Below are 16804 nucleotides of genomic sequence, written 5' to 3' on the forward strand. Positions count from 1 at the left end.
TAAAAGTAATAAATAAGAATAAATTAAGTGTGGTAGAGCATATATAATTTGAATTTATAAACAATATTTAATTTCAATTTATTGTTGTAAATAGAACAAATATGAATTTAAAAGACTTTCAGTCACCAGTTAGCGTTTGCGTTCTGTGGTATTGAATTTTAATAGAGGTAAGTAAATTAAAAAAATCTGGATTAAATTCTAGATTAAAAATTCTAAATTAGATTACCTACGTGAAATAACACACAATCTTTCTTTCTAACATTAAATTACAATTGATTTTGGAGTTTTGTATATTTTAAATTATTATTATTGATTATTTATAAGGAATCCGATATATGTATTATTATTATCTGTATTTCTGAATTTGTATTTTTCTGACTGAAATAAATTAGTATTGATACTGACTTTTTATTGATACTGCCAATTTTTATAAAATATTTTTATCATTGGCGGGGGGGAGGTTTATTTGCACGGGGGGTTTTTGCGCGGGGGTTTTTTGCACGGGGGGGGGTTTTGACCGGGGGTATTTGCCCAGGGGGTACGTGTCCGGATACCGTTGATAGCATGTCGCATTATAATTATACCATTAAAGTTGTACAGTTTGTATATTGAATTGTAAATATCTCGCCGTCATATTTTTAGGTTGTAGATAGCTCTTTTAAAAACGGATAAACGGTAACAGGAGAAGCTACGAATTTTTCTGTCATTTTATTTTTGTAAAATGCAATTTTGGGATTACATATGTGAAAAAAAATACTGTTTGCCCCTGTAAAAAATTCATGTATGGCTTTTTTTTAATATATCAACAGCTGGTTGTCTGCCTGCTTCGTTTTTCAGTTATCACTTCCTTATTTTCCACTCGGGTCGTTTGACAGAGATACTCGTACCTGTAATTTTAAGTCAAGTTTTTTACTCTTTTATGAGTCAAGTTTCTTTCTTTTCTGTGTTTTTATTGTACTTTTATTTAATGCGATCGTAAATAACGCATTTGTCCGTAAGAGAGGGATTCAATAAATTTCACTTTGTCCGACCTGCCTATGACTGTGGGCATATTTTTTTTTATTGTATTCTTCGGACAATCACAGATGTTGTCAACGTATCAGGTTTTGTTGAACCCTGGCATTGTCGAATAAACCGCTTGCATTTATCTTCCGAATTTATCACTCGCCGGTTTTTAGGGTCTTTGAACTTTTATAGTTCTTATGAGTGCAAGAGGAAGAGTCGTTTTCATACGCACCAGTGCCGCCCATCATACTACGTATTGTTGGTGAAGTGCTCACTCTGTTGATTTAAGAAAAATATTCGAATTAAATTCATTTTATGTATTGAAAATGAAAGTTTGCACAAAATGTAATTTTCAGTTTTATATAACGCCATCGGTATGAATATTCAGTGATAATCTAATATACTTGGCTTCTGTAATATCTGCTAATTTTTGCATTTGTATAATAGAAGATAGCGATGTTTATATACTGTGTTTATTCGATTGAATAAGATTAGCATATAATTAATATATTTAAAACGCTGTCAATAGCGGGTGAACGACCATTTTAATATATGTGTTAAAAATAAATGTTTTTCGGATATAAATCCGACCTCTTTCGTGTTATTTCGCATTATGCAAAGCTTTGACATATGCGACGCTCAATTAAGATATTGTTTGTGAATTGTATGCGAAGAAGAAAAGGTCATTTTGTAAAACGATTGCAGTTTGTCATTTCTGCATGCAATCAGACGCGAATTGTTTCTTTTATCTTTCTTTTTTGTTGAAAATGGTCGTTAAAAGAAAATATATGATACTAACCTTTTACATTTATCGCAAAATAAACATAATACGATTATAATAACGAGTCAAGGTTTTCGCATAACTTTTAACTTTTTAAAGTAAACTTTTATCATTAGCGACGTTGATGTAATTTTTTCTGTTTGCTAAACGTATGACAAAAAAAATAGATTAGGCTGGCATTATCCTTTTTATTTTAAGGTCAACATTCATAATAAAATGTTTTTCCACGAAAAAACCATTGATTAAATATTGATCCGCTGAAATTAGTATAGTAAAAATTTCATGGAACGCTGATAATGCTATTCGTATATAAATTTTCGATACCAAATCTTATCTACATATGTATATATGTATTTAATGTAATTTGGTAATATAAGTAATGGAACTATAATTGGTATATGAATCAGTCGGTGTACTTCATCGGAACAGTACATATTTAAAAGGACACTTCCACATTTAAATATTAATATTGCCTTTTAAATTATGGTGTTATTAAACTGTGATTAACTTCATGTATTGTGTTAAGCTAAACTAGGAAGCAATCATGACTTTGGAGAAGAAGGACGTGTAGAGTAAATATCATAATATTATATCTTAAAATTTCATTGAAAGTATCCTGTATGTGTATCACAATTGCATCGTTATATTATCGACAGTGCTCATATGACATAATTTGTGCTTCTTATTTATGCTTCGTTAGGTGTATTAGCATAATTACAATAAACACGGATACGAGTTTGTGTGTGCGATCGTATTGTTCGCATTTTTGTTTATAATAATCTGTTGAATAAACATGTCTATGATGGGGCGATTGCGGCTTAAATCTCGTATTAGAAGAATTGTTTTTGTTTTTTTTGTGTATATATTTCGCAAAATGCATTTCTCGAAAGTGAACACGTGCTCTCCGGACCAGAAACGAGTTCAAATCTGGCGCTCGATATCAGTTGATTTCGCTCTGGCAACTGACGAAGGTCGTCCACTTTCCTGGTTGAATTTACGTCAAAGGAAACTCGACCAGGTGACGTTTTGTTAGAGTGCTTAACCTACTGATAATACTTTAATTTCTTTTGTTTATTTGAATTCTTCACTTCGACCATATCCGTTCGCGTCATTCATTTAGACTTTTTTTTTTCATACAATCCATAGTCCTAGGTCTTATAATGTAGGTATGTTCATACATATGTATATCTGAACTAAAATGTAAATGTTATTTTTCATACATATTTCCGAGCATTCATTGAGTTCAAATAAAAAATATGTAAATTTTCGATTTATTTGGATGTGTAAGTGAATTTTAAAATCTTAAGTAGGTACATAAATAAGTACACATATCGTTAATTTCGGTCTGCTAAAATTTTGAATCAGATATTGATAAGATTTTTATGAAACCTGTTTACTATATGTACATACATACATACATATGTATATATGTAATATGGGGAAGTATTTTTGGCAAGTTGAATTTGTGCAGGCAAGCCTTTACAAGCATAACACAATCAATTTTTAATTGCACGATTTGATTATTAATGAATTTTATGCAACAATTCAATTCGATTATTTTCACCCGGGGAAATACATGACATAACATTGTATCTTAATGTCAAGTATTCACTTTGCATATATGCAAATTGTTCAAGTCTATTATTGAAACGCTTAACGCTTTCTTTTTATTATACCTATAGTATTCGCACACAGGGTTAACTAGTTATTGTTCCACATAAGTACTATACGGTGTCGTGGCTCTTTGAATATTATTTATATGATAAATATGACAGAGCGTTATTGTCGAATTCAGTTTATGCAGTGTGTATGTACATACATATTTTAATCGATCCACTTTTTATTTTATTTTTCCTATAGAATTCTCCAGTGTGAAAGCCGAGTAATGTTAATTTAATACCTGAAGCATTGGACAGTGTTAGGTTAACGTCGCGTGGTTGAAAACGAGTCGGTCATAAGTAGTAGGCATGGCATTTTGTTACCATAACTCGAGATAAGGCCTCCGTGTCATAACAATGATGGCGTTCTTGCTGGTGCCCTCCCACGTGTTCACGTGCAACATGCGTAACATATAAGAATTCTACATGTGTGTATGTATGTATGTATTATTTATAAATAGGTGTATCTGTGTAACTCTTCATTTTTTTTGTTATTTTTATCGCGTGATGAGAAAACGCACGGTGGACGTAATGGCGATGCTCCCATAGCTGACGGTAAACCAACTGAAAAATTTACGCTGACGTGCACATCTTTATAATATTTTTAAAAAATTGCATATGTACATATGTATATGTTTATAGAATAATATCTTGGAGATGTTAATTTGTGTTGTATGTATGTATGTCTAAAATTTACGTACGTCCGTCCGGGTTTCACGGAAAACTGTAAGGCGCGGCGCGTTCAAGTTCCCTGAATTTTCTAGCGGATGTATGTACCAACTCGAACTGTATGTAGTTTGTTATTATATACTAATTCTAAGGTGAAAAGGTCGGGGTGATGTGTGAAAAATGTCGTCGTTTATTATTTTCTAAGATTGTATCACGTTTACGTGAAGATTTTACTGGTATGTAAATATTTGAATGCTGTGAATTAGTGCTACGTGATTTTTTAAACACTTCACTTAATTTATTTTTATTTTTCTTTGTTTATACATAACAGTAATATTACGTTTATACGTATTTTGGAAGGTATATATATATATATCTAATCTATAATTTGGAAAGAGACTTTGTATGTATGTATGTATCCTTGGTCGTCGTCGTCGTCTTCGTCGTCCGTAGATCGGTGACGTCATCGAACACGTGATTCGATTTTTTTTTTTTTTCGATCCATGGGCGCCGATTTTTTTTTTCGTTTCAATGGATTCACCCCCGCGGGGGCGCAAGGCGAGCAGCTTCATGGGGCCCCGCCAGGGGCGCCACAAGGGGCGCAGCCCCGAAGGGGGCCCGGGGGGCGCAGCCCCGTGGGGCCCCAGCCTCATGGGGCGCAGCCCCATGGGGCTCAAAAGGGGGCGCCACAAGGGGCGCAGCCCCGTGGGGCCCCGAAGGGGGCCCGGGAGGCCCAGCCTCATGGGGCGCAGCCCCATGGGGCTCAAAAGGGGGCGCCACAAGGGGCACAGCCCCGTGGGGCCCCAGCCTCATGGGGCTCAAAAGGGGGCGCCAACAGGGGCACAGCCCCGTGGGGCCCCGAAGGGGGCCCGGGGGGCCGAGCCTCATGGGGCGCAGCCCCATGGGGCTCAAAAGGGGGCGCCACAAGGGGCGCAGCCCCGTGGGGCCCCGAAGGGGGCCCGGGGGGCCCAGCCTCATGGGGCGCAGCCCCATGAGGCTCAAAAGGGGGCGCCACAAGGGGCGCAGCCCCGTGGGGCCCCGAAGGGGGCCCGGGGGGCCCAGCCTCATGGGGCGCAGCCCCATGGTGCTCAAAAGGGGGCGCCACAAGGGGCGCAGCCCCGTGGGGCCCCGAAGGGGGCCCGGGGGGCCCAGCCTCATGGGGCGCAGCCCCATGGGGCTCAAAAGGGGGCGCCACAAGGGGCGCAGCCCCGTGGGGCCCCGAAGGGGGCCCGGGGGGCCCAGCCTCATGGGGCGCAAGCCCTAATAGGCATTAACTAAGGGGGGCGAAGCCCTAGACGGCAATTAATCATGGGGGCGCGGAGGGGCGAAGCCCTAAAAGGCAACTGATCATGGGGGCGAAGCCTTAGACGGCAATTAATCATGGGGGCGCGGAGGGGCGAAGCCCTAAAAGGCATTAACTAAGGGGGGCGAAGCCCTAAACGGCAATTAATCTTGGGGGCGCGGGGGGCGAAGCCCTAAAAGGCAACTGATCATGGGGGCGAAGCCCTAGACGGCATTTAACCATGGGGGCGCGGAGGGGCGAAGCCCTAAAAGGCATTAACTAAGGGGGGCGAAGCCCTAAACGGCAATTAATCTTGGGGTCGCGGGGGGCGAAGCCCTAAAAGGCATTAACTAAGGGGGGCGAAGCCCTAGACGGCATTTAATCATGGGGGTGCGGAGGGGCGAAGCCCTAAAAGGCATTAACTAAGGGGGGCGAAGCCCTAAACGGCAATTAATCTTGGGGGCGTGGGGGGCGAAGCCCTAAAAGGCAACTGATCATGGGGGCGAAGCCTTGGACGGCATTTAATCATGGGGACGTGGAGGGGCGAAGCCCCAAAAGGCATTAGTTAAGGGGGGCGAAGCCCTAGACGGCAATTAACCATGGGGAAGTGGAGGGGCGAAGCCCTTATCGGCAACTGATCATGGGGGCGAAGCCCTAGACGGCATTTAATCATGGGGGCGCGGAGGGGCGAAGCCCTAAAAGGCATTAACTAAGGGGGGCGAAGCCCTAAACGGCAATTAATCTTGGGGGCGCGGGGGGCGAAGCCCTAAAAGGCAACTGATCATGGGGGCGAAGCCCTAGACGGCATTTAACCATGGGGGCGCGGAGGGGCGAAGCCCTAAAAGGCATTAACTAAGGGGGGCGAAGCCCTAAACGGCAATTAATCTTGGGGGCGCGGGGGGCGAAGCCCTAAAAGGCATTAACTAAGGGGGGCGAAGCCCTAGACGGCATTTAATCATGGGGGTGCGGAGGGGCGAAGCCCTAAAAGGCATTAACTAAGGGGGGCGAAGCCCTAAACGGCAATTAACCTTTGGGGCGCGGGGGGCGAAGCCCTAAAAGGCATTAACTTAGGGGGCGAAGCCCTAGACGGCTTTTAATCATGGGGGCGCGGAGGGGCGAAGCCCTAAAAGGCAACTGATCATGGGGGCGAAGCCCTAAACGGCAATTGCTCATGGGGCGTGGAGGGGCGAAGCCCTAGAAGGCAAAGGCTCAGGGGGGCGCCGAGGGCGAAGCCCTAGAAGGCAAAAAAAAATTTTGATTTTTTTTTTGATTTTTTTAAAAAAAAATTTTGATTTTTTTTTTTATTTTTTTTTTTATTTTTTTTTATTTTTTTTTTGATTTTTTTTTTATTTTTTTTTTATTTTTTTTTTAAATTTTTAAATTTATTTTAAATTTTTTTTTTTTTTTAATTAAATTAGCTTAGTCATGTTTAAGCGGTTTATATTATAAACACTGAGCGAAGCCGGGTAATACAGCTAGTAATATATATATATATATATATATATATATATATATATATATATATATATATATATATATATATATATATATGTATATATATATATATATATATATATATATATATATATATATATATATATATATATATATATATATATATATATATATATATATATATATATATATATATATATTTGTACTTACATATGTTTAATATTTTATTGTATTTATTATTTAACTATAAAAGTACATATTATCCTTTTTATTTACATTGTAATCTTCTTTTCAAAGTGGCTACAGAATATGTTTTTCCTGTTCCTTATTTTGTAACAGACAATAATACTTGTCAGCGAGTAGAAAAAACAAAGATTTATGTAAGATGAAGATTAATTTTTTCGTGTGTGTTGTCTTGTGGTTTGTTAAGTTTTGTCTTTCTCACTTTCCATAACCTGATGGCCTCGATAACTACATTCTACAATGGTACGCGTTAATTACAACATCGATTGCATACATTTAAATAGAATAAAACACGCGTAAGCAAAGAGAAACCTTATGGGGCACATTACGGACGAAAATCTCGTAAATTTCAATACACGGCGGCCCTTATTTGTTTTTAATTTGTAGCAAAGACGCGACATAAAGTGTTTTGTGGTAATATGGCGTGAGGATGGAGAGGTTTGTGTGTGTTGTGGCAGTGAAACACGATAGCCCCCAACCATTGTATGTAGAATTAACATTTAAATCTCGACTCGCGTGGGTCGACTCTGACATACTGTTGTATTGAACTTGTATCGGAGTCACTCTCCATCCACTTTACCCAATATTTTACTTTTTCTCCTCTACGGACATTTCGACTTCGCAATCATACGTACGTATGTATGTATGTATTAGCTGCTTATTTGGTGGTTCGGCTTACAATGTACGCGACTGACAGCTTTATGTTACGTGAATCATACGAAGCTTTAAATGTTTCGTGTAGGTATGATACTTTGTGGTTGTAAAATTCCGATATATATTTCATATTTTACTGATTTTTTTTCCGAGTCTTACTTTGTACTCTGCCCTTCTCTGTATTTGTCCTCTTTTGAAGCATTGGTGAAAGAAAACATTTTCAGTTTAAAAAATACAACAGTTGTATGATACAACAGATTTCAATAACTTAAAATCAATATACTTAAGTAGTATTTATTCTTAAGGTGTTGTGATCACTATGTACATTTGGCCGGAGCAAAAAACGCGAATTTTCATCGATGGACGTAGTTGAGAGTTTCCTTGAGTATATATAATACTAGGGTTTCTGATTTCCCGGACTTTTTCAATTGACGGGACACGGGACGGAACTTGGGATCATTCTCCTTGGGATGTATTTTTTTTTGTTTTAAAAGACGGTATTATACTTAAAAGGGGCGAACAAAATTTTTTTGTCTTTGATAACTCCTTATTTATTTTTTTATTCATCGCCAAACACACAATATTGTCTCATCTTCATCAGAATCTTAAAAAGTTTCTTCCATTGTGGAATCCATTCGATACATACATAATCGTTTCATTGCAGGATATATTTATATATAATCATTTAAACAATATTTTTCCCGGGATTCGAGTTAAGAATTCCAAGGACGCGGGACATCAAATATTCCGTGAGTTCCCGGGAATTTCTGTCCCGGGTCGACGCGGGCAGAAGCCCTAGTAATTGTAGTAACCTTTAATTTGAATACGAATATTAGCCTAGTAACCATTAATTTGAAAGAGAACATTAACAACAAAAAAAAGAGACAAATCGATTGGTTGGAGGAAATTGTTTGAAATCAATTTTTTATTTATTTAACGTTCCCTTGATACGAAGCTTTCCACTAGATCCATCGATGGAAATTCGCGTATTTTATATATCCGCAATACATACATCTGTACATATGTATGTATATCTTGACAATGGTTAGTGTCAAAAATACTATACATATTTAGTGGCTTGCTAGAGCAAGAGAAATTTTTATTTCTATTTGCCGATTTTCTAGATATAATGTTATTTAAATCTGTGTGTATCAAATCTTCTTCAACAATATTTTATTTTCCATAATCATAATTTTTCTAGCAGGTATGTATGTACATGTACATACATATTTGAAGATTAGTTTTTGTACATAATGTTGCCAATAAGAAGTTCTATTTTCCATAAAATATTTTAATAAAGTAGATCCTACTAAAATTCTTAGCATCAACTGAAACTCGTTGAATTAAAAATTAATTGATTCCATATATTCGGATATGTAAATCATTTAAAAAATACACATGTGTACATATGTACGTATATGTTCATAGACAAAAACAAGCAACTGTATTAAATATTTAAGCTTATGAATCGTATAGGAAGACGTTTTTCTCGTGATTATATCCCATTTCTTTCTTTCAATATACATAAGACACTTCCTCCGACACGTTGTCGTCATATTGATATTTTGGCAACGTCAGGATTATAAACATCTTCGGTGTTCTTTTACGTCGGCGAATATTTATTTCCTCAATTAGATTCGCAAGATGCGTTCAATGGAGTCGAATAATATATTGATTGTCTAAGTAAAATGAGGGGTTCACGACGTTTAATTACGTACCGCGAGCGCTCGCGTATTATTCGATTGTGCGCCAATAATGGTACAAAAAATCCAGGGTCGGCACACGGATAATGTCATTTAATGACCGTATAAATGGTTATCGCGGTAACAACGTTTAGTTCCTCGCGTTGCAAATGTCAGGTCGGTGATTTGAAGGCAATTATAAGCCGTCCTTGGTCCGAAAAAACTACATCGGAGAAGTAGATTCATATAATAGTAGTACTCACTCAGTTGAGCCGCGTTGCACATTTTGCGTACAGCCGCCTCTTGTCCGATACGCAATCTTCTTCCCGCTTGCTATTTTGCATGCACGCTTTTATTTATATGACGTGTGTTCGAGTCAGAAGCTCACAACTGAATTTTATTTGTACTGTTCAGTTAAAAAGTCTGGAAAGTCTTCCCTTTGATGTGAGCGCTCTTGTAACAATGTGGTACTGTGGTAGGTTACGTAGTGTGTGCTGTTGAGGTGTTGTGGTCGACGAAAGCACGTTCCACACGGACGACACGTGTCTGCAGACGTGTTTTTGTGTGGTCATTAATCTGGCGGCTGTGTGCCGGTCCGTGTTGTTATTGTGTTTGATAAAAATCACACGTGTCTCGGTATATTTTTCGGTTAGAATGGAAAAATCCAATTTTCTATTTTGTTACAGTGAAGTGGTGTAGTGAAAATTGATTAAAAATATAAAAAAAGGGTTCTTTAGTGTTTGAGGTCTCCTTGAACCTCTACTTGAGCGAGGATCGCCCCCGCAACGTGGGTTAGAGGTAAAATGCACCTACAAGTATACGTACATATGTACATACGATCCTGACTCATTCTTTTGCTGTAGGTTGATTCGAGTAAAACCTTTTCAAGCAATGAACTTTCAGACGGTTAATAGTGCCTCTTAAATCAACTGCAGTTTGCACTTTCATCATAAAGTTAAAGTACGTTTGCTAAACATAAATCATTTATTATATGGCGGAATATGCGAAATGTTGTTATGGTGGTGAGCTGAAAAATTAGATAAAATTGAATTTCATCACGTTGTAATTAATCTTAAATATTTTTTTTATATTTCATATTCCAAGTTGAACTACTTTTTGTTGGTCACATTATGTTTAATTTATGGTCCACATTTGAGTAGTGATAATTAGCTTAGGATTAAGAAACACTTTGTATGTCATTAAGTAATGCAACAGTAAGCACTGGTGAGATATTCTTTGAGAGAGACTTTACTATAAATACATGCATTTGCATTGCATATATGTATATACATATATATGTAATATGACAATCTTTAAAAACTTATAACTTTATCTAAATATTTTTTATTTTTTTTTATTTTTTTTCATACCAGGAAGGCATTACAGGTAAACCCCAATGCGCCTTCCTGGCCAAATATGAAAATAGTAACAATAGATGAAGTTTTTTGATCATGCGAAAACACGTACTAGAGATTTTTACTGTTTCGGACTCAGAATCGATTACTGTAGTAGGTGTGTCTGTGTATTTTGGTGATTTTTTTAACACTGTTAGTCCTATCTGAATCTGAAACAGTATCGATTACAGAAATGCCTATCGATACGACGTATTTCAATTTCTAAGTTGATCGGAAATGGTACATCCCCTTATATGTATGTACGAGTACATATGTAGGTGTCCTCTTTTTACTAACCTCTTCTTAGCTTGCAAACGATTTTTAATGTTTTTGATTCAATTATCTCCCAAACCGCTCAACGAATCATAAAATTTTTAACATACTATACATAATATAAATTATAATTTTTATACGTTAATATTTTTTAAATGTTTTTACCTCAACCAGAAGTATTACTTTTACTCCAGACAACCGAGGTTTTTTATGTTTTTCTCGGAAACATTTTAGTGTATTAAACTGAAAATTAAGTTTAAGTTTAATACCAAGTTACATGTGTATGTATATATAAAATTAGGTTACCACCCATCAACCGGAAGTGGCAGTTTTTTTTTATTTACTCATTTAAGTTTTATATAACTGTGTACATATGTATTTACATACAATATTTGACGAAGAAGATTTTTGGGAAGCGCCAATGAAAGAATTGTATTTTTTTTTGTCAATAATGTTATTGACAATAACGTTTTGACTAGATCAAGTTTCTTCGCATTTGTTCCTCTTTATAATTGATATTATGACATTGACATATGAATAATGAAAGGTCACAGTTGTTTTTTCCTTTATTTATTTGCACGTCAGATTAATGCGTTGCACTCAGTTTTTCGTAGTAAGCGATCGTTTACAATAATTGGCAGGTCATTCGTCGGTTCTCTTCCGCAGATAAGGCACAGAAATCACTCAAAAGCATTATTTAAACTTACCTAACGGCAAAGAGGGAAGGGTGCACGTCTTCCGTCATATTTGACGGGCCCTCGTTCCATACTCGCTGTAGGGTCGCCGGGTCATTAGCTTCTTAATTAGATGTGCAGCGTTTGCAACATTGCAATTCCCGGCGACTTTGCGGCAACACTTTCGACGGAATTTAAAAAATGTATTACATCACTCGGCGTATAATGAAATATTATGTATACGAAAGTGGGCATTAATCATCGCATTTTGATTTATACTCGACGCTGCATTTGTGAATGCATTTTTTTCTCGGAATTCCCATATAAAACGGATATTCTCTCCTGTCGTAGTTGTATCTCGGGGGCTAAGGGCAATGTCATACGCCCATTTTTCTTTGGGCCCGTATGGGCATCTTCGGGCAGCATTCTTGGGTCTCACAATTTCGTGTTTGATTGATCGAGGTACCCAACGGAGAGGGCGATGCGTATCAATTAATACGCAACTTAGCATACGCACAAAAGAATAACTGAAACCGGGATTAGTAAGCAGCGAGTGGTGCATCCGAGCCCTTTCTTTGCATCATCGGCTTTGTGTTACGTATACAATTGTTCTCCTTTTGATGGACGTGTATATGTGTGTATTATTTCTGTATACACATTTTGTATAATAATATAGCCTTGTCTGTGTTACGCTAACGACACTGCTGCCTACACACGTTTCGTTTCTTATTGCTCGTTATTATTTTATCAGAATTGGACATCGTTTTCGGTGAACGAATGCAACGGGCACGTTTTAGATTTCGAGTTTGATTATGCACGTTTAAAAATAGTCGGAAAAAAATGTTGACTTTTGTTTTGTTGTATAATAAATAATAGATCACGTTTTGAATTTAAGGACATTTGAGATTTCTTTTACCTTTTGTTATTTTAGTTACCGTTTCTATTCGGCGACGCAGTTTGCTGTTAATCACGGTCGTTTTATAGTACATATGTAAGGTTGATCTAAAGAATAAATTAATGTACCTACACTTTATTTACTATACTTTAAGTTGCCCACTTTAGTATATTGTTGAATTGTATCTTCCAGTTGTAACATATTTTAACTAGTTAGAATCTATACCGTCTATCCCACGTAAGTTGATTCATATGGCGAATTACATTCCAACTGGTCGAAATATATGTATTACAACTGAAAATACAGTTCAACTGTAAGCTGGCACCAGGTTTGATGGAGACGTTAGGTTTTCGTGAAAACGTCACTCAACTAGTACATTCATTTGAAAGTCACATTTTTTTATCACATTCTTATCGTAATACGGCACTCATTACCTTTATTCGTAATATCTAGCAAATATTAACACATTATTGAATTCAAAAGCATCTGTAAAAACACCAGAACTGTCAAAACTCAACTGTTATATTACAAATGGCGCACATTGTTGAAAGTGTGTTTGCGCTTGTAAAGACTTAATTTACTAGTTGAATTGTATTCGAATATTAATGACCTAAAACGCCAGTTGGAAAATACATTTCGACTGTAACTAAGGAGTAGGTCCATATATGTATGTATGTACATATGTGTATTGTATTATATATTAAGATAGATAATACATACATATATTGTATTATAATTTTCTTGGAAATTTTTATTTTACCTTATTTTCCAATAAATCTCTTGATGATATTTTCATAGTATTATATATACATTATATGTATGTACATATATCAAAAAGTTCATACATACATACATTTAGTTAAACGACTCTAAATAAGTTTTCTAAGATTAACATACATATTATAATATATACATATGTATATATTAAATAGCGAAATTATCGTCATGTAAAAGATGAATTTGTGTTTCTTTTTCGAATACGAAAATCAATCTTTTCAAGTTAGCACCTATGGACATGCATACTATGTATGTATAATATATTATCTCATGTTACTCCAATTTAATTTATCCGGCTATACATACATATGTATGTATATTTTGAGTACGTACTGAACGTAATCCAGGTTGTATGTAGATAGTAATGATAAAATAGAATGGTCGCTAAAATTGAAATTGAGATTATTTAGTTTTATCTTTTACTAATCTTACATAGTTGAGACAGGAAGTAGATCTGTAAATTGGTTATCGATCAGTCGAAGTATGTTCCTGGAAGTGTATTAAGAATGTGCATATCTGCATACATTTTGTAATCAAAGTCGATTACGATCGACAGGTAGATTGCATAAAAAATTATCGGATTACATATTATATTACATATTATATATACATACATACATATGTATGCGTATTGTAAAATGGACATTTTTTTATTTATATTTGCATTCGTGTCTTTTAACTAAAGTTTGTTCGTAGACTGCGCTTGGAGGTGAATTATCTGCATTGTCTGGTCCGTGGTAGCGTCGTTCTTGAGATACTTTGTCTGAAAATTTATGAATGCTACACGGTGTTATCTTATTTAAAACTATTTGCGCGAATGCGGGAAGCGAAACGCTCTTTCAAACGAACGAATGGCTACATTTAAAACATGCCCGAGTAGCTCGCTGACTCTATTGAAATTCAAAAACCCGTTTATTTTTAACCCTTTGCACGTCGCGCTTACAATGTATGCATGTACCTACACCTCCCCTCGAATGTGTTTCGTTTAATATATATTTGACAAATTCATAGTGCGGTGCAGGACGCAGTTTTAGATTTTTAATTTATTGTAAGTTGCGGGGAATTTTCCACGCGATTTTCTTACCGCATCGCCGTAAGCTCGCGTGTCGAGAGCTTCTCCCGGGGAAAACTTTGTTGCGTTCTCGTATCATTCGATATACAACACTCACGCCAAACGCAATACATATTAATAACCAACTATGTTGGTTTGAGTGCAAGAGTGCAACTTGGAATTTTCAATTCGATTCGAGTATTAATCGCATAAATCATCGTACGTATGTAAATTTCTCGTTTGATGTGTGATTTTTCCGGTTAAGTGGGCCCTTATCGTGATTTCCTTGGGAGGCTGCTATTGGCATTAATATCTGAGCTGTCTACCAGTGTTGAATTCCATTGTTTTACAGTGAATCGTAGAGGTAACCTCGCCACCAGTGTGTTTGCTGTAAATCATCGATTGTTGTTGTAACAACTGTGTTTCTTTGTTAACAGATCTGTTTGGCCGATGTGAGCTGACTTCGAGCAAGGCTGACGACGACGTTGACGTTGGGTATGCATCTGCATTTTGTGTTTTTTTTTAGCTCAAACAACACAAACAAAATAGTAATACTCTCTATATATAATATACATACATACATTCGAAAGTATGAAAAATATTGCTTTATTATTGGCGGTTTATTTTTTTAAGCCACGAACTCTCGATACAATGTGAAATTAGACCCGAGTGAAAGTTACATCGGTCAATAGTGCGAGTGATAACAATTGTTTCGATGTGTATACATAATGGAATTATGGTCGTGTGTGTATGTTTGTATGTATTTGATACTCGCGCAAATTTTCATTAAGTGTACTGTTGGGAAAATTGTATTTTCATATTAGGAAAATGTCACAATTCGTATCAAGGTCGCACGATTTTAATAACAATAGAGTGTCTGTTTTCGGGTTACATGCTCCACATCTAGCGTAGCGTGGGAATCGTGATCACGTTTTTCTGTGACAATGTTTCTCAATTTCGTTCGTTTTAATCGCTTTTTGAGGGTAGATTTTTGAAGTTAAGAAATGTTTTAGTATTATAGATGCATATTTTTTGAAAAAATACTTCCATTATGTTTGGACATCATTTAGTGTGAAAACATTGAAATACTTGTATAGTTGTTATATGCATATTCAATTTACATATACAGTGTAATCTCGATTATCCGGGCGCGGATTATCCTTGCTTGAAGTATTTTTTTCTTTTAATTTAATTGTCTTTTAATGAGAATACGTAATAATGAGTAGATTTGGAGCATTGATTAATCAGTGGGGTTTTTTCGTTATGTACGTATGTATGTGCAGTTATTTATTAAATTATTATTTGCATTAAATTATAATCCCTGACAAAAACGCAAAAAGCTTTTGATTTTCGGTCTTACGATAGGTAAATTTTAAGTCCAATTCAATATCATATCATCAATAAAACTGATTTTCTGAGCTGATCTTCTCAAAACGTTTGCTGAGGAAGATGATGACTTGATCAATTTCTGGAAAAAAAATGAGTACATATATTGGTTGCTAAACAGGAAATAGCAAAATCTAGGTCGAAAGTAAAACCAATAACACAGGTTTGATCATGGAGAAAGATGGAGGCAAGTGATATATTGGAAATGTGGAGATTAATGGAATTTTTTTTAATGATTTGAAAATATTAAAACATCGAAGATTGGTGTGATCGCGATTCAAATGATCCAGTATTTCAATTCAGAGTGATGCAGATATCGTTTCTATTGTCACTCAAACACTTATTCACAAACAACACTCACTCAAACAATAGAAACGATATTAAAAATTGATAGTTTGAATTATTATCCGTCTTTTTTAATTATCTGGTCCTCAGCATTAGCCCGGATAATTGTTCATTGTACATACATGCGTCTAAGAAAGGAGCGAGGTAAACCCCTAAATCATCGTCCATTTAATTTACTTTATTCTAAAAAATGTCACGTAGATAAAAGGGATTCGGCTCTTATGTACATACATACGTAATTTGTTTAGTCACATTTTTCCGATTCGCCTCTAACAAATTTTCTTCACGAGCGTATGTGCTTACGCGGATGCATACGTAATAAGACGGACGTTTTGATTGTTCCGATTACATAAGGGCCATTGTGTTGGGTACTGAACTTGACTTACGAACTGGTCGTCCCACATAGGAAGCCACGTGTGACCACACGCACTATACGCGGAAAAAATTGTAAATATATCGACAGGTACGTTGACCGGCTGTTCGACGATAAGAAATGAGCTGTCGTAAAATTGTGTGACCAATGAGCTCGCGTTTTTATCTTACGAATTTCTTAATGATAAATAGCGTTGCGCGATTGATG

General features: G+C 36.5%; 1 protein-coding gene across 1 annotated transcript in view; it reads left to right on the forward strand.

The window, feature by feature from the left end:
- sano (CABIT domain-containing protein serrano) overlaps window positions 1-16804 on the forward strand; it is a 153361-nt gene that overhangs the window by 19131 nt on the left and 117426 nt on the right. The window contains exon 3 of the mRNA XM_077439479.1: window positions 14931-14988. The gene's annotated coding sequence lies outside the window, so the exon portion shown is untranslated. The remainder of the gene's footprint in view (window positions 1-14930; window positions 14989-16804) is intronic.

This window comes from Arctopsyche grandis, chromosome 10 (genome assembly GCF_051622035.1).
Source record: "Arctopsyche grandis isolate Sample6627 chromosome 10, ASM5162203v2, whole genome shotgun sequence".
Lineage (NCBI taxonomy): Eukaryota > Metazoa > Arthropoda > Insecta > Trichoptera > Hydropsychidae > Arctopsyche > Arctopsyche grandis.